This window comes from Chiloscyllium punctatum, chromosome 19, assembly GCF_047496795.1.
Source record: "Chiloscyllium punctatum isolate Juve2018m chromosome 19, sChiPun1.3, whole genome shotgun sequence".
Lineage (NCBI taxonomy): Eukaryota > Metazoa > Chordata > Chondrichthyes > Orectolobiformes > Hemiscylliidae > Chiloscyllium > Chiloscyllium punctatum.
Window position 1 is genome coordinate 42,699,325 of NC_092757.1, and position 19,395 is coordinate 42,718,719.

Sequence of the window (19,395 nt, forward strand, 5' to 3'; positions counted from 1 at the left end):
AGAGGGTAGTGCATGTATGGAATGAGCTGCCAGAGGAAGTGTTGGAGGCTGGTACAATTACAACATTTAAAAGGGAAATCTAGATGAGAATATAGATAGGAAGGTGTGAGAGATTTGGGCCAAATGCTGGCAAATGGGACTAGATTAATTTAGGACCCCTCTGGTCAGCATGGACGAATTGGACCGAAGCATTTGTGCAGCTCTATGACTCTAAATTAAGAAACAAAGTTTTAGTATGGGTTGTACAATAGAGTGCAAACATTGAGATTTATTTCAATTCATTCGTCCTTGCAACAATGCCATGACCACTCAGTTTGTTCATTATTAAAGCTGAGGAAAACTTCTGTAAAACAACAGCAAGCTCTGTCCCGTCTCGGCACAATTCAAATACACATCAAACAAAGAAGCACATTACCATGACTGCCTACATATATATGGTGCTTGTAACAGAGGAACATCCCATGGTAAACAAGAAACAAGCTGAGTTTAATATTGAGCTGAATAAATTGGTGTTAATCTCAGTGTTTCACAAGAATGTAATCAGGCAAAACTTCAACACAGCCACATAAAGAGATATTAGAGTCCAGATTTTAAAGAATATCATCTAGTTTTAAGTAGCTACTGTCTGACATTTTATTTCTGAATTTTTGAAATCAGTTTTGTGCTGATCAAAGTGAGGAACTTTAATAATGATGAATCAAACTCTTTACACTTTGGAGTCCCAATGGCATCAAGCACTTTAGCTTTTTGTTTTGGTTGCACTTTATTTTATTATACTTTATTCATGAACTATCTAAAAGTTCCAAGACATTTTCCTTTCTCTAAAAACAGTGGATGAAGAATCTTTAAATATTTTAAGGTAGAGGTGGATAGATATTTGATTACCATGGGGATGAAAGATTATTGGGGATGTGCAGAAATATGGAGCTGATGGTAAAATCAAATCAGTCACGATCCTGTTAAATCTGTTATGAAGCAGAGATTGACTCTCCTTCAAGAACTAAAACTGAAACACTCAAAGATAAGCATCTCGCCCTATAATCTGTAAAAAGTGTGTGAAAAGTGGTATCACCTGCTTTTCAGCAACTTCTAGTAGCTAAACAAGATAAATCCCTGACACTCCCTTCAAAAATCAACAAGTAACAATTTATTTATCTAACTCTTAACAGCAAACAAATTAACTAATCTATTAACAAAATGAATAAATCCCTTCTAACTACTAACTATTCCCAAATAAAATAAGGATTCTAATGGTATGCTGTTGCAAAAAGTACAAGTCTCACTCATATAACAAAGATTGAATTTAGTCTCTCGAAATTACAGCCAGGTTATGTGTCTTCCAGAATGTTCTGTGCCTTTTTCCATTGTTTCTTCTGTCAGGAATGTCTTCTCTGCCATTAGTACTGTTACCAATTAGATGGTATTCTCTCTAATACATAAGTGACTGTGAGAGCCAGAGATTCTCTCTTGAGAGGTGAGGGCTGTTAGCTCGGCGGATGGCAGGTAGCTCTGGGGCTCAGTCCAACTGCCCCCTTCTTTTATTCCTGTGATGGCATAACAATATTTATTGCATAGGATGGTCCTATGTTGTTAAAATCATCAGATTTAAATTTAATAGGTCTTGGTATCTGAGTGCCTGGTTAAAATTAAATGGCTAAATTCAAAACCTGCTGTCTTGATTAAAAAAAACTGCTGCTTGGCCTGCTAACTGATACAAATGTTTCAATTTGGGCTCTCTGTGCACCTGCAAGCCCCTAAACCGCTGCTCACATTTTAACCTCTAAGCACAGGAAAAAAAAAACACCATCTTTTAAAGGGACCACATAATGCTTCACCTCCCTCCCCAGCATTTATTTTTACACACCAAATTCTAACTTCCTGTCGCCCAATCTACAATTACTCTACCCAACATCACAACACCTCCCCTTTAAAAAAATGAACCACCATTATGAAAAGATGGCTTCATTTTTTATTTCAAAACATTAACTCCATTATATTACTAGATCCATATCTCATTAATCTACAGTTACACATTTTATACTAATTCCAGAGATTTAACATTGAACCCTTCCATTTCTATCTTCCATAAATATATTCCTTTTAAACTCGCAATAAAGCATCCATGATAATATTTCATGACCCACAACATGTACAATCCGCAAATTAAATATTTATAATGTGAGTCTCCAACAAAGTAAGCTGGTGTTCTTGTCCTTAAGTCTCACCAGAAATGTCAAAGGTTTGTGGTTGGTATACACAATTGTCTTTGATGCATTGTTTACTACATAAATATTAAAATGCTGTAAGGCCATTACCAAATTCAATAACTCATTTTCAATGTATGAATATTTCCTCTAGTGCATATTGAGTAGTTTTGAAAAATAACCAACTTGCCTTTCAATTCCATAATCATTCTCCTGTAACAACACGGCTCCAACACTTACATCGTTTACATCAATGGCAACTTTGAAGGTTTTCAAGCACTTTGGTGTGGCTAAAATGGGTGCTGTGGTTAACACAGGTTTTAAATTCTCAAATGCCTCCTGGAATTGTTCTGTCCATCAAAATTTCATGTTATTTTATAACAAATCCATCAATGGTGCCACTGATCTACGAAAGTTTGGTATAAATTTCCTATACAATCCACTCAGTCCTAAAAAAGTGTTGCACTTCCTTCTTTGAAGATGGGCTTTGGAATTCCTCGATGACCTTTGGGGTCGTCCATCCACATCTAACATTGTGTCCTAAGAATGTCACTTCTGCCTTTGTAAATTCTGCTTTTAGCAAATTTATGACCAACTTTGCCTTCTGTCATCTCTCAAACAGCTCTGCCAAGTCTTTAACCATTCTTCCCATGAATGGTTAAAGATCACTAAGTTATTTATGTAGACAGCACAATTAGTCAATACTGCAACTCTGTTCATTAGCCTTTGAAAAGTGACTGCTGTATTTTTCATTCCATAGGGCATTACTTTAAATTGATATAGTCCATTTGGGGTTAAAAAAGCAGAAACTCCTTTTCCTCTCTCTGACAAAGGTACTTGCCAGTAACCATGAAGTAAGTCCAACTTTGTGATGTAAGTGGCTTGTCTACTTTTTCCACACAATCCTCCCAGCCTTGGACTGGGGCATAAGTCAGATTTAGTCACAGCATTGACGTTCTGATAATCTACGTTGAGTGCCATCAAGTTTGGGAACCAACACAATTGACTCGCTTTGACTTGTCTCTATGACGTCTACTTGGAACACCCCTTCCACTTCCTTTTGAACCTGCACTGGTTTGACAGGATTAGGCCTGGGGAAGGGGGTTGTAATCTGCACCGCATTCCCTACATCAATCTCATGTACTATAGCATTAGTCCTCCCCATTCTATTTCTACATAGGTCCTCATAGCACTGTAACAAGTCTCTCTGGCCTGGGGCAGGTAGCTCACTACCCTATCCCATTCCTTGAGGACTTCCTCATTATTCAATTTATTCTGAGGCACATCAAAATCTAAATCATCTGGATTTGATTCCTCACTCTGTGTGGCTGTAACTAATACCTGTTTCTCCGGTTCCAATTCCCTGATATAGTACCATAGTAACATGTTCACATGACATACCCAATAATTTCTTTCCCTAGGAGACAGTAAGGAGTGCAGATCCTGGAACTCAGAATCAACAGATGTGAAGCTGGAAGAGCACAGCAGGTCAGGCAACAGCCAAGGAGCAGGAAAGGCAACCTTTCAGGCTGAAACCCTTCATCAGGACTGGGGAGGGGGAGGGGAGCCCAGAAATAAATAGAGGGAGAGGGGTGGGGCTGGGGTAAGGGTAGGTGGGATGGTGATAGGTGGACACAGCTGGGAGGTTATTGTGATTGGTCAGTGGGAAGGGTGGAGTGGACAGGTGAGTAGGAAGATGAACAGGTTAGAACAGGCCAGGGAGGCGGGGGAGGGGTGGGGCTAGATATGAGATAAGATTGGGGGAGGAGGGACGTTGAAGCTGGTGAAGTCAATTTTGAGGCCATCGGACTGGAAGTTCCCCAGGTGAAATATCAGGTGTTGTTCCTCCAGTTTCGTTTGGCCTCACTCTGATAGTGGAGGAGGCCAAGGATGGACACATCACCAGGGGAGTGGGAGGGGGAATTAAAGTGGATGGCAACTGGAAGGTCGGGTTGGTTAGTGTGTGCCCAGCATAAATGCTCTGCAAACTGCTCCCCAAGTCTGAGTTTGGTCTCCCTGATATAGAAGAGAGCACATCAGGAGCCAATAAATGAGATTAGCTGACATGCAGGTGAATCTCTGTTGGATCTGGAAGGATTGTTTAGGGCCTTGGAAGGAGGTGAGAGGCGAGGTGTGGGAGCAGGTGTTACACCGCTTGCGGTGGCAGGGAAAGGTACTGGGTGTGGTGAAGTTGATGAGGGGTATAGAGTTGACGAGGGAGTCATGGAGTCAACAGTCCTTGCAGAAAGCAGATAGGGGTGGGGAAAAAAATACCTTTTTGGTGGTGGGGGTCTGATTGTAGGTGTCAAATGTTGGAGGATGATGTGTTGGATTCGGAGGTTGGTAGGGTGGTATGTGAGAACTAAAGGGGCCTCTATCCTTATTGTTGTTGGGGAAGGGAGGTTGAGGAGGAAAAACTATGGACCCTAAAGTAGGAGGATATCTGGGATGTCCTGGAATGAAATACCTCATCCTGGGAACAAATGTGGTGGAATAGCATTATGGAATAGCATTTTTGCAGGAGTGGGGTGAGAGGAGATGTAATTGAGGCAGTTGTGGGAGTCAGTGGGTTTGAAATGGATATCAGTGGTAAGTCAGTTTCCGGAGGAGATGGAGAGGTCCAGCCAGGGGAGGGAGGTTTCAGAAATGGTTCAGGTCAATCTGAGGGCAGGGTGGAAGATTTTGGTGAAGTTGATGAACCATTCGAGCACCTCATGGAGTACAAGGCAGCACTGATGCAGTCATCAATACAGCTGAGGAAGAGGTGAGGGATGGTGCCAGTGTAGTTGTGCAGGAGGGACTGTTTCTCGAATCCCACAAAGAGGCCAGCATAGCTCGGGCCCATATGGCTGCCCATTGCTACCCCTTTGGTTGGGAGGAATCAAATGAAAAATTGTTGAGGGTCAGGACTAGTTCTACCAGGCAAATGAGGGTGTCAGTGGAAGAGGTGTGGTTGGGTGTGTGGGAGAGGAAGAAGCTGAGGGCTTTAGGCCCTTTGTGTGGGAGATACAGGTGTAAAGGGGCTGTACATCCATGGTGAAGATGAGGTACTGGGGGCCAGGGAATTGAAAGCTTTGGAAGAGGTGGAGTGCATGGGTTGTGTCTCAATTGTAGATAGGGAGGTTCGGTACCAAAGGTGAAAGAATAGAGTTGAGGTAGGAGGAGAGGAGCGCGGTGGGGCAAGAGCAGGCAGAGAGAATGGGTTGACGGGGGCAGTCAGGTTTATGGATTTTGGATAGGAGATAGAAACGGGTGGAACTATCAGGTTGCAGACTGTAGATGGGAGATCTCCCAAAGTGATGAGGTTGGTGATGGTCTGGGAGATGATGGCTTGGTGATCAGAGATGGGATCATAGTCAAGCGGATGGTAGGAGAAGGCATCAGAGAGTTGACGTCTGTGCTCAGCGATGTAGAGGTCAGTTCGCCATACTACTACAGCACTCCACCTTTTCAGCGGGGTTAATAGTGGGTAAGGGTTGGAGCGAAAGGCAGCAATCCCATGGTTCCCAGCACAAACAGAGGCAGCAATCCCATGGTCCTTGACATGAGAGGAAGCAGCAGCCATGTAATCCTTAGGAGTGGCCAGAGCATCCGCATGGTTAATGGCACTGGGCTGATCTCAGAGAGGAATCGAGAGTGTGGGGCTGGGAAAGCACAGCAGTTCAGGCAGCATCCAAAGAGCAGAGGTGCTGCCATTTCAGGCACAAGCCCTTCATCAGGAATGAGGATCTGATCTCCAGCACCTGCAGTCCTTACTTTCTCTTAGCTGATCTCAGAGAAGGTCATAGCTGAGGCCAGGATGCTGAATGGTTGAGAAGATTTGTGTCTGGAAGTAAGTATAGGAGAATTTAGCATACTTACAGTCCTTAATGTCTGATAGAGTGGAGAAACAGCACTTGTTGAGGGTGTGAATACTTCTGAGCATAAAGAACAGTGGAGGTCCTGTGCGGGTCTGGGAGAGAAAGGCCCTGAGCCGGGGCAAGGCCTACTTCAGGGAGAGAAGGTGTCACCTCATGGCAGACGGTGTGAAGCTGACAATCCTCAGGGAGAATCAGGCACTGGAGGTTTCTGCAGGCACTGAAGGTCCCTGTCTGGCATCTTTACCAGATAATTCACCTGACTTTACATTATCTCAAACTGATAGAGCCTTGCTTTGAAGGGATCTCTTACCACTCACAAAGACACAAATAATTTATCCTCATGGGCAAACGTATAAATTTTAGATTTCTTATCTGCAACTTGCTTCATTGGGATCGGTGCCACCTTCGAATGTGATCTAGCTCGTTCACCTACTCTGTTTAATCCTTCTCTCACCTCAAATTCATAATCCAACTGTGAAATCTCTGACTTCGGACCTATCAACTTTTCTTTAACTAATTTTAAAGGCCCTTTTACTTCCTGTCTGAATATCGATTCAAATAGAGCACACTGAGTTGATTCATTTGGACCATTTCTAAAAGCAAATAATATAAATTAATCCCAATCATTTGGGTAATCCTGACAGTGAGCCCTCAACATGGTTCTTAGGATCTGATGCCACATTTCCAATGCTCCCTGGGATTTTGGATGGTACCCACTTAATGTTAACTATTTTTTGCCTAAAACTCCTTGACATCCTTAAACATTTTGGCAATAAAATGGATTACCCGAACAGACTCTTCCACAACCTTATTTGCCTTGACATTCCATCAGGAACTGATAGACACATCCATTATGGTTAGCAAATACTGGTTCCCACTTTTGATTTTGGGGAGGGGACCCACAAAATCAATTGTAACGTGTAAAAGGTTCTTCAAATGCAGAACTGGCATCAAAGGTGTTGGTTTTATCATTGCCTGTGGCTTTTCTACCATCTGACACATATGACAGGCATAGCAAAATACAACCACATCTTCAATGTAAACCAGGCCAATAAAAATGCTGTTGGATCTTAGCGTTAGTTTTCCTCACTCTTCGATGACTCCTACAGGTAATTTGTGTGCTACCTGCAATACTTCCTGACTGTTCTACTGGCAACACAATCTGGTCAACTTCCATCCATTTCTCATCTGCAATAACACTCCAAGGTCTTCATGTCTGCCTTAAGATTTTATCCTTAACATAATCGCATTCTGGAACACATTCCTTTTCCAGGTAGGCTTTATTGATAGAAACTCTTTATTGTCTCATCTTTTTGTTGTAACTCCATTAATCTTTCAGAGCTAAACACCTCTGCCTGATCCTCAGCCTGCTTCAGTTTTTCCTTTATCATCTCATCAAACATAGTGTCAATTAACTGGACCTCTCAACTCCTTCATCTTCCTCTTTTGTTTTCCCTTCTTGTTTTAACTTATGGCTGTGGGCTCCTGTCACCACACAGCCCAGAAAAATTCCAGGGTATTTTTCTTTTAAATCCTGGTTTTCTTTCAGCTTTTCCACTCCAATGGGCATCACTCCCACCTGCGATCCAATTATATAGTTTCCAAAAATAAACTGAATTCCTGGAATAGCCAATTTTCCATCTCTCTCATTATCACTTCTCCAGTCTTGATTGTACTTTCTCGCTTTGTCTTACACAGGGGAAAACTAACTTCCCTCTATTATTCCAAAAATTACCATTCTCTGTGGCAATATTTTAGAAGGAGTGCAAATATTTTCATCTCTTAGTTTGAGAGACAAACTAGTTTCCGTATCTCCCAATATTTCAACTTCTTTACCTACTCCCCCATTCTACCTGAGTAAATCTTACCCACACAGACAGAATCTTTGAATAGATCAGGCACTATCTTACAATCCAGCTGTGACTAGGCTGTGCAGCCTCCTGTACTTCTCTGCAGATTTCCTTCACTGTTTTAATGAATCCCATTGGTTTAGCCTCTTTTACCATATCCTTTTTCCCAGTGCCTTTCTTCCCAGTGCCAACCTGGTGTTGGGGAATGAGCCCAGCCAGGTGGTGGAAGTTTCAGTAGGGGATTACTTTGGGAACAGTGATCACAATTCCATAGGTTTTAGAATACTCATGGACAAAGATGAGAGTGGTCCTAAAGGAAGAGGGATAAACTGGGGGAAGGCCAACTGTACTAAAGTTCAACAGGCGCTGGGGAACATAGATTGGGAGGAGCTGTTTGAAGGTAAATCCGCACTTGATATGTGGGAGGCTTTTAAAGAGAGGTTGATTGGACTTCAGGAGAGGTATGTTCCTGTGAAAATGAGGGATAGAAATGACAAGTTTAGTGTACCATGGATAACAGGTGAAATTGTGAGTCAAGCTAAGTGGAAAAGGGAAACATTCATTAAGGTCTAGGTGACTGAAGACAGATGAAACTTTGGAAGAATATCGGGAATGTAGGTCCAATCTAAAACAAGGAATTAAGAGGGCTAAAAGGGATCATGAGATATCTTTAGCAAACAGGGTTAAGAAAAATCCCAAAGCCTTTTATGCATACAAAAGGAGCAAGAGGGTAATGAGAGAAAGGGTTGGCCCACTCAAGGACAAACGAGGAAAGATATGCGAAGAGTCAGAAAAAATGGGTGAGATTCTTAATGAGTACTTTGCATTGGTATTCATTGAGGAAACAGACATGATGGATGTTGAGGTTAGGGATAGATGTTTGATTACTCTAGGGGAAGCCAGCATTAGGAGGGAGGAAGATGGTGGGTATTCTAAAAGGTGGACAAGTCCCCAGGTCCAGATGAGATCTATCCCAGGTTACTGAGGGAGGAGAGACAGGAAATAGCTGGAGCCTTAACAGATATCTTTGCAGCATTCTTGAACAGGGGTGAGGTCCCAGAGGACTGGAAAATTGCTCATGTTGTCCCTTTGTTTAAGGAGGATAGCAAGAATAATCCAGGTAATTAGAGACCAGTAGGCTGGACGTCAGTGGTAGGGAAGTTGCTGGAGAAGATACTGAGGCTTAGGATCTAGTCCCATTTGGAAGAAAATGGACTTATCAGGGAAAGGCAACATGGTTTTGTACAGGGACGGTCATGTCTTACCAACTTAATAGAATTCTTTGAGGAAGTGACAAAGTCGATTGATGAGGGAAGGGCTGTAGATGTCACATACATGGACTTCAGTAAGGTGTTTGATAAGGTTCCCCCTGTTAGGCTGATGGAGAAAGTGAAGTTGCATGGGGTCCAGGGTGTTCTAGCTGGGCGGATAAAGAACTGGCTGGGTAATAGGAGACAGAGAGTAATAGTGGAAGGGAGTTTCTCAAAACAGAGAACTGTGACCAGTGGTGTTCCACAGGGAACTGTGCTGGGACCACAGTTGTTTGTGATATACATAAATGATCTGGAGGAAGGTATAGGTGGTCTGATTAGCAAGTTTGCAGTTGACACTAAGATTGGTGGAGTAGTTGCTAGTGAAGGGGACTGTCAGAGAATGCAACAGAATATAGATAGATTGGAGAGTTGGGCAGAGAAATGGCAGATGGAGTTCAATCTGGGCAAATCCAAGGTGATATATTTTGGAAGATCCAATTCAACAGCGAACTATACAGTCAATGGAAATGTCCTGGGGAAAATTCATGTACAGAGAGATCTGGGTGTTCAGGTCCATTGTTCCCTGAAGGTGGCAACATAGGTCATTACAGTGGTCAAGAAGGCATACTTTCCTTCATTGGTTGGGGTATTGAGAACAAGAGTTGGTAGGTAATGTTTCAGTTGTATAAGACTTTGGTTCGGCCATATTTGGAATACTGTGTACAGTTCTGGTCACCACATTACCCAAAGGATGTGGATGCTTTGGGGAGGGTGCAGAGGAGGTTCACCAGGAAAGCCTAGTATGGAGGGTGCTAGGTATGAAGAGAGTTTGATTAGATTAGGATTATTTTCATCAGAAAGACGAAGGCTGAGGGGGGACTTGATTGAGCTCGACAAAATCATGAGAGATATAGACAGGGTGGATAGCAAGAGGCTTTTTCCCAGTGTGGGGGACTCAATTACTTGGGGTCACGAGTTCAAGGTGAGAGGAGAAAAGTTTAAGGGAGATATGTATGGAAAGTTCTTTTCGCAGAGGGTGGTGGGTGCCTGGAATGCGTTGACAGCGGAGGTGGTAGCAGCGGGCATGATAGCGTCAGTTAAGATGTATCTAGCCAGATGCATGAATGCGCAGGGAGTAGAGGGATACAGACCCTTAGGAAATAGGCTCCAGGTTTAGATAGAGGATCTGGATCAGCACAGGCTTGGAGGGCCAAAGGGCCTGTTCCTGGGCTGTAATTTTCTTTGTTCTTTGTTCTTTGTAAACCGCCAGCACTGTGACTTTGTGTGTCCCATCTATTGTCGTGAAAACACCTGAGGCCTTTCACCTCTTTTCCACCCTCTTGGGTTTCTTTTTTCACCTGTGGCAAACTGTTCCCAGTGTGATTTTTTTTTTGTTTTTCATTGAAGGATCTCCCTCTTTCCCAATTTTTATCCCTCATGGAATGAAATTGCTGTCAGAAGCTAGATGTGAATTTATGCACTAATGCGTATTCATCCACTATCTCTGCAGCTTTTCTAACTGTTTTAACTTCTTATTACTCATTATGAGTTCTTATCACTTCTGAAAGTGATTTTTTAAACTCCTTCAGCAGAATAATATCTCTAAGAGACTTATATATCTTTTCTATCTTTAATGCTCTCATCCATACATCGAAGTTGCTCTGTTTAATTCTTTCAAATGCGATATAAGTCTGACCCAGTTCCTTTCTTACGTTTCTGAACCTTGTCTGTGTGCTTCTGGTACCAATTTGCAGGCACTCAAATGAGCCTTTTTCACTTCTTCATATTCTCCTGATACTCCTCTGACAGGACTGCAAACACTTCACTATCCATACCTACCGACATTATTTAGTCACTGGCCCTTCATTTGTTCAGCCACTTTCTCAAATAAGATGAAAAAGGCTTCAAAATCTTTCTCATCAAATTTAGGCAATGTTTGATATTTTTAAACAGATCCCCACAAGGTTTTTGGCTACAATGGGTTTGCTCATTGTCACTATCCTCCTCATTAAACCTACCTTCTACGATCATCTCCATCCCTTTGAGCCAACCTTCCTGTCTAATTGCCAACTTCTGAAGTTGAAACTCTCTCTCTTTTTCCCTTTCTTCTGCTAGGGACTTTTTTTCATTTTCTTTTTCTTCCAATTGCAGCCCTTTAGATATTTTTTCCCCTTCTTCATAGATAGATAGAACATTACAGCACAGTACAGGCCCTTCGTCCCTCAATGTCACCTGGACCTGTGGAGCCAATCTGAAGCCTATCAATCCTGCACTATTCCATTTTCATCCATGTGTTTATCCAATGATCACTTAAATGCCCTTAAAGTTGGTGAGTCCACTACTGTTGCAGACAATGCGTTCCATGCCCCTACTACTCTCGGAGTAAAGAAACTACCTCTGATATCTGTCCTATATCTATCACCCCTCAATTTAAAGCTATGTCCCCTCGTGCTAGCCATCACCATCTGAGGAAAAAAGCTCACACTGTCCACCCTATCTAACTCTCTGATTATCTTATTTGTCTCAATTAAGTTGCCTCTCAACCTTCTTCTCTCTTAACGAAAATACCCTCACGTCCCTCAGCCTTTTCTCACAAGACATTCCCTCCATACCAGGCAACATCCTGGTAAACCTCCTCTGAACCCTTTCCAAAGCTTCCAGATCCTTCCTATAATTATTCCAAAACTGTAAGCAATATTCCAAGCGCAGCCGCATCAGAGTTTTATACATCTGCAGCATGACCTTGTGGCTCCAAAACTCAATTCCTCCACCAATAAAAGTTAACACACCACATGCCTTCCCAACAACCCTTTCAGCCTGGGTGCAACTTTCAGGGATCTATGTATGAGGATGCAGAGATCTCTCTGCTCATCTACAATGCCAAGAATCTTACCATTAACCCAGTACTTTGTATTCCTGTTGCTCCTTCCAAAGTGAATCACCTCACACTTTTCCACGTTAAACTCCATTTGCCACCTCTCAGCCCAACTCTGCTCTGTAACCTGCAACATCCTTCATCACTTCAGCATTCTTCAGCACATTTCCACCGACCTTAGTGTCATCCACAAATTTACTAACCCATCTTTCTATGCTCTCATCCAGATCATTTAAGATTAGATTAGATTCCCTACAGTGTGGAATCAGGCCCTTCAGCCCAACCAGTCCACACCGACCCTCCAAAGAGTAACCCACCCAGACCAATTTCCCTCTGACTAATGCACCTAACACTATGGGCAATTTAGCATGGCCAATTCTTCTGACCTGCACATCTTTGGATTGTGGGAGGAAACTGGAGCACCCAGAGGAAACCCACGCAGACACAGGGAGAATGAGCAAACTCCACACAGACAGTTGCCCGAGGCTGGAATCGAACCTGGGACCTTGGCGCTGTGAGGCAGCAGTGCTAACCACTGAATCACCGTGTTGCCCTTTGTTATTTATAAAATAACAAACAACAGTGGACTCAAAACAGATTCTTGCGGTACGCCACTAGTAACTGAACTCCAGAATGAACATTTCCCATCAACCCCATTCCTCTGTCTTCTTTCAGCTAGCTAACTTCTGAACCAAACTACTAAATCATGCTCAATTCCATTCCTCCGTATTTTGTGGAATCGGCTACCGTGGGGAAACTTATCAAACTCCTTACTGAAATCCATATACATCACATCAACCACTTTAACCTCATCCACCTGTTTGGTCACCTTCTCAAAGAACTCAATAACATTTGTGAGGCATGACCCAAACTTCACAAAACTGTGTTGACTATCCCTAATCAAGTTATTCCTTTCTAGATGATTATAAATTCTATCTCTTATAACCTTTTCCAACACCTTACCCACAAACGAAGTAAGGCTCACTGGTCTATAATTACCAGGGTTGTCTCTACTCCCCTCTTGAACAAGGGGACAACATTTGCTATCCTCTAGTCTTCTGGCACTATTCCTGTAGACAATGATGACATAAAGATCAAAGCCAAAGGTTCAGCAATCTCCTCCTGGGCTTCCTAGAGAATCCGAGGATAAACTTAATACTTTCCAGAATTGCTAACACCTCCTACTTGTGAACCTCAATCCCATCTCATCTAGTCGCCTGTTTCTCAATATTTTCCTCGATAACATTGTCTTTTTCCAATGTGAATACTGATGAAAAATATTCATTTAGCGCTTCCCCTATCTCCTCGGACTCCACAGACAATTTCCCACTACTGTCCTTGATTGGACCTATATTACTCTAGACATTCTTTTATTCCTGATGACACTGTAGAAAGCTTTAGGGTTTTCCTTGATCCTATCTGCCAATGACTTCTCATGTCCCATCCAGGCTTTTCTTAGCTCTCTCTTTAGGTCTTTCCTGACTAACCTGTAACTCCCAAGCATTCTAACTGAGCCTTCACATCTCATCCTAACATAAGCCTTCTTCTTCCTCTTGACAGATTCAACTTCTTTAATAATCCACAGCTCCCATGCTCAACCACTTCCTCCCTGTCTGACAGATACATACTTATCGAGGACATGCAGTTTCCTTCCCCATCTTATGCATCTGAAATCTTGCCCAATTGCATCATAATTGCCTTTTCCCCAGCTATAATTCTTGCTCTTGCTCTGCCCTATCCCTTTCTATTGCTAAAGTGAACATGATTGAATTGTGGTCACTATCACCTACCTCCAAATCTAACATCTGTTTGGGTTCATTCCCCAGTACCAAATCCAATATGGCCTCACCCTTGTTGGCCTGTCTACATACTGTGTCAGAAAACCCTCCTGCACACATTGGACAAAAACTGACCCAACTGAAGTACTCAGATTATCGTTATTTCCAGTCAATATTTTGAAAGTTAAAGCCCCCCATAACAATTACACTGTCACCCTCACTTCTATCCAGAATCATCTTTGCAATTCTTTCCTCTACATCTCTGGAACTATTCAGAGGCCTATAGAAAACTCCAAAAGGGTGATCTCTCCTTTCCTGTTTCTAACCTCAGACCATACTACCTCAGTAGATGAGTCCTCAAAATTCCTTTCTGCCACCGTAATACTGTCCTTGACTAACAATGCCACACCTCCCCCTCTTTTACCATCTTCTCTGTATTCTTACTGAAGGAATTAAAACCTGGAACCTGCAACAACTATTCCTGACCCTGCTCTATTCATGTCTCTGAAATGGCCACAACATCAAAGTCCCAGATACCAACCCATGCTGCAAGTTCAGCCACCTTATTCCTCACTATTCTCAACCTCCAGGACACTGGAACTACAATTTAGGTTCTCATCCCCCTGAAGAATTAGTTTAATCCCACCTGAAGAGCATTAGCAAATTTCCCCCCAGGATAGGTACCCCTCTGGGTCAGGTGTAGACCCATCCTGTTTTGTAGAGGTCCCCCTTCCCCAGAATGTGCCCCAGTTATCCAGGTATGTGAAATCCTCCTCCTGCACCATCCCTGTAGCCACGTATTCAACTCTGTTCTCTCCCTATTCTTCGCCTCACTACCATCACTACCACATGGCACAGGCAACAAACCAGAGATAACAACTCTGTTTGCTCTAGCTCCTTGAATTTCTACCTTAAATCCCCATCCCTTTTTCTATCTATGTCATTGGTGCCTATGTGGACCATGACTTGGGGCTGCTCCTCCCCCTTCCCCCCCCAACATAATCAGAGACATCATGAACCCTGGCACCTGGGAGGCAACACACCAACCGTGAGTCTCTCTCATTCCCACAGAACGTCCTGTCTATCCCCCTAACTATGGAGTCCCCAATGACTAATGCTCTGCTCCTCTTGCCCCTTCCCTTCTGAGCAGCAGGAACAGACTCTGAGCCAGAGACATGTACCCCATTACTTCCCCCGATAGGTCTTCCCCCCCCAACAGTATCTAAAATGGTATCATTGTTATTGAGGAAACAGCCACAGGGGATCTCTGCACTGTCTGCCAGTTCCCCTTCCGTCCCCTGACGGTAAATATCTGCCTTTTTCTTGTATCGGAAGTGTGACTACCTCCCTGTAACTCTCCTCAATAGCCCCCTCCACCTCCCAAATGATCCAAAGTTCATCCAGCTCCAGCTCCAGTTCCCTCACGCGGTTTTTGAGGAGCTGGAGTTGGTTGCACTTCCCATTGATGCAGTCAACAGGGACACTAGTGGTGATCCTTACTTCCCACATTCTGCAGGAGGAACATTCAACTGCACTAACCTCCATTCCCACTATTCTAAATTCCCAAAGAGACTATTGAAAAATAAAGAATAAAAAAAAATGGTTAGCTCAACAATCTGGTTCGAGGAGGAGGATGTGTGGGTGGCACGATCTAAGTAGTGTTTCGGGTAACGTAACCCCCCAGATATATTACTTCACTTTCTCAGCAATCCTGTGTCTGCTCCTGCTCAGCGTGGGCACTGCCTAGTCATGAAGTAAGTTTTTAAAGCAATCATTTACCTTCCCGGAAGCCCCCTGGTTGTCACTCCTGCTCTTCCTGCTGCTAACTAAAAAGACCTGAATGTCAAGGTCAGTCTTTTTTAGGTGGAAAGCTTACCTCCCGGCAGCCCCTGTTCCTCTCTTCCTCTCTCCTTGCTACTCCCTCATCTTCTAACTCCAATTGTCTCATTTGCAATTTAACTTTTTCCAACTCAAAAAAACAAAGTAAACGCTTCAGACCCCCAGGACACTCAGCTAAGAGCATCAAGGGAGCGCTGAAAGGTAGGGGCTAGGACATGTGATAGCTCACCTCGCGGCCAAACACCAGCCCCATCCCAAGATCCAACTATGCGCTTTTTAACTGCAGCACCTTAATATACGCTACTGGAGCTGGAATTACCATGGCTGCTGGCAGCAGACTTGCCCTCCAATAGATCCTCTTTAAAGGATTTAAAGTGTACTCATTCCAATTACAGGGCCTCGAAAGAGTACTGTATTGTTATTTTTCGTCATTACCTCCCCGAGTCGGAAGTGGGTAACTTGCTGCCTTCCTTGGATGTGGTAGCTGTTTGTCAGGCTCCCTCTCCGGAATCAAACCCTGATTCCCCGTTACCTGTCGTAGACACAGAGACATTCGAATGAGTCATCACTGTCACGAGGACTTGCGATCTGCCTGAGGTTATCTAGAGTCACCAAAGCTGCTGGGCGAGCCTGGATTGGTTTTGGTCTGATAAATGTACGCATCCCCGCATGGGTCAGCACTCGTTTGCATGTATTAGCTCTAGAATTACTACAGTTATCCAAGTGACGTTTGGAGCAATCAAAGGAACCACAACTGAGTTAATGAGCCATTCGCAGGGTCACTGTACTGGCTGTGTGTACTTAGACATGCATGGCTTAACCTTTGAGACAAGCATATGCTACTGGCAGGATTACCTAGGTAACCGAACTGACAAACGGCAAGCCAGCAACGGAGTGGGAAACCAGAATGGTGGCTGAGAATGCTGTCAATGACCTCGGTGGGGGTCTATGGAGGCTGGGAGGCACACAGCACACACTGGTCTTGCACACAATGTAAGGGACTGTTCCGAAACCATCGCCGCATACAGGACCGACCACTCACTTTCATCAAGAACCACGTGAATACAGAAGGACTGCACACCAACCCTACTCTGGCAAGGCAGAAGGGCAGGGAGTCTGTGCAACTGGTGTGGAGGGGCTAACAAGCAAAGATGCCGTTGCCACCGAACTCAGAACCTTGTGCCTAAGCCTCCCCGCGAGGTCATCCTGACACCGGGTTCAACTGTTTCACAGGTAACTTCTCATCTGACCCAAAAGCGAGACACCTGAACCAACAGGTCAGACAGAGTATCACCCTTGTGAGGAAAGGTGAGCGCACGCGCGCACACACACACACACACACACACACACAGTCAGCCGGGGGAAAGTGTGTGTGCAAGCGCAGAGAGAGAGTGGGAGCCGCCTCCCTGGTTCCTCTCCCCAGATCCTCAAGCAGGTTCATAGCTCCTTGAAAGCAGAGTCGCAGGTAGAAAGGATAGGGAAGAAGGCGTTTGGTATGCTTTCCTTCAGAGTATTGAGTATAGGAATTGGGAGGTCATGTTGCGGCTGTACAGGACATTGGTTAGGCCACTTTTGGAATATTGCGTGCACTTCTGGTCTCCTTCCTATCGGAAAGATGTTGTGAAACTTGAAAGGGTTCAGAAAAGATTGACAAGGATGTTGCCAGGGTTGCAGAGTTTGACCTATAGAGAGAGACTGAATAGGTTGGGACTGTTTTCCCTGGAGTGTTGGAGGCTAAGGGGTGACATTATAAAGGTTTATAAGATCATGAGGGGCATGGATAGGATAAATAGACAAGGTCTTTCCCATGGGGTGAGAGAGTCCAGGCAGACATAGCTGGGGCCCATTCGGGTGCCCATGGCTACGCCTTTGGTTTGGAGGAAGTGGGAGGATTGGAAAGAGAAGTTGTTTTGGAGGAAGCACATGGGCCCCACCTACGCCTGCCTCTTCATAGGATATGTGGAACAGTCCATCTTCCGCAGCTACACTGGCACCACCCCCCACCTTTTCCTCCGCTACATCAATGATTGTATTGGCGCTACCTCGTGCTCCCACGAGGAGGTTGAACAGTTCATCCACTTTACTAACACCTTCCACCCCGACCTCAAATTTACCTGGACCGTCTCAGACTCCTCCCTCCCCTTCCTAGACCTCTCCATTTCTATCTCAGGCGACCGACTCAACACAGACATTTACTACAAACCGACCAACTCCCACAACTACCTAGATTACACCTCCTCCCACCCTGCCCCCTGTAAAAATGCCATTCCATATTCCTTATTCCTTCGCCTCCGCCGCATCTGCTCCCAGGAGGACCAATTCCAATACCGAACTACCCAGATGGCCTCCTTCTTCAAAGACCATAATTTCCTCTCAGACGTGATCGACGATGCCGTCCACCACATATCCTCCACTTCCCGCTCCTCCGCCCTTGAACCCCGCCCCTCCAATCGCCACCAGGACAGAACCCCACTGGTCCTCACCTACAACCCCACCAATCTCCAAATACATCATATTATCCTTCGTCATTTCTGCCACCTGCAGACAGACCCCACCACCAGTGATATATTTCCCTCCCCTCCCCTATCAGCGTTCCAGAAAGACCACTCCCTCCGCGACTCCCTCGTCAGGTCCACAACCCCCACCAACCCAACCTCCACTCCCAGCATCTTCCCCTGCAACCGCATGAAATGCAAAACTTGCGCCCACACCTCCCCCCTCACTTCCCTCCAAGGCCTCAAGGGATCCTTCCATATCTGTCACGAATTCACCTGCACCTCCACTCACATCATTTACTGCATCCGCTGCACCCGATATGGCCTCCTCTACATTGGGGAGACAGGCCACCTACTTGAGGAACATTTCAGAGAACACCTCTGGGACACCCGCACCAACCAACCCAACCGCACCATGGTGGAACACTTTAATTCCCCCTCCCACTCCGCCAAGGACATGCAGGTCCTTGGCCTCCTCCATCACCAGACCATGGCAACACGACGCCTGGAGGAAGAGCGCCTCATCTTCCGCCTAGGAACCCTCCAACCACAAGGGATGAATGCAGATTTCTCCAGCTTCCTCATTTCCCCTCCCCACACCTTATCTCAGTCCCAACCCTCGGACTCAGCACCGCCTTCTAGACCTGCAATCTTCTTCCCAACCTCTCCGGCCCCACCCCCTCTCCGGCCTAGCACCCTCACCTTAACCTCCTTCCACATATCGCATTCCCAACACCCCTCCCCCAAGTCCCTCCTTCCTACCTTTTACCTTAGCCTGCTTGGCACAGCTCCCTCATTCCTGAAGAAGGGTTTATGCCTGAAACGTCGATTCTCCTGCTCCTTGGATGCTGCCTGACCTGCTGCGCTTTTCCAGCAACACATTTTTCAGCTCTGATCTCCAGCATCTATAGTCCTCACTTTCTCTTAGAGGGATATGGGCCAAGTGTTGGAAAATGGGACTAGATTAGTTTAGGATATCTGGTCAGCGTGGACAAGTTGGACCAAAGGGTCTATTTCCGTGTCATACAGCTCTATAACTCTCTAACTCCAGATGTCAGAAGGCACCAACCAAAATGATGAATCTCCATTGTTGACCATTGGAAAATCCATCACTATCATCAATGTCTCCAGGCAAATTTGGCAGAAAATTCATGCACAGCAAGAGCCCACAAATCACTGTTGAGTTAAGTTAAACAGTAAATTGCTATTTTCCCAGTGTAGTTGACAGATAATTGTTGGAA

The 19,395-nt window shown here is 44.6% G+C and overlaps 1 long non-coding RNA gene across 1 annotated transcript in view; it reads right to left on the bottom strand.

The window, feature by feature from the left end:
- Positions 1 to 293: 293 nt before the first annotated feature.
- Positions 294 to 19,395, bottom strand: part of LOC140491293 (uncharacterized) — a 32,295-nt gene continuing 13,193 nt past the window's right edge. Inside the window, exons 3-4 of the long non-coding RNA XR_011963274.1 lie at positions 16,095 to 16,191; positions 294 to 1,544 (exon numbers count right to left, since the gene is read on the bottom strand). This is a non-coding gene — a long non-coding RNA (uncharacterized lncRNA). The remainder of the gene's footprint in view (positions 1,545 to 16,094; positions 16,192 to 19,395) is intronic.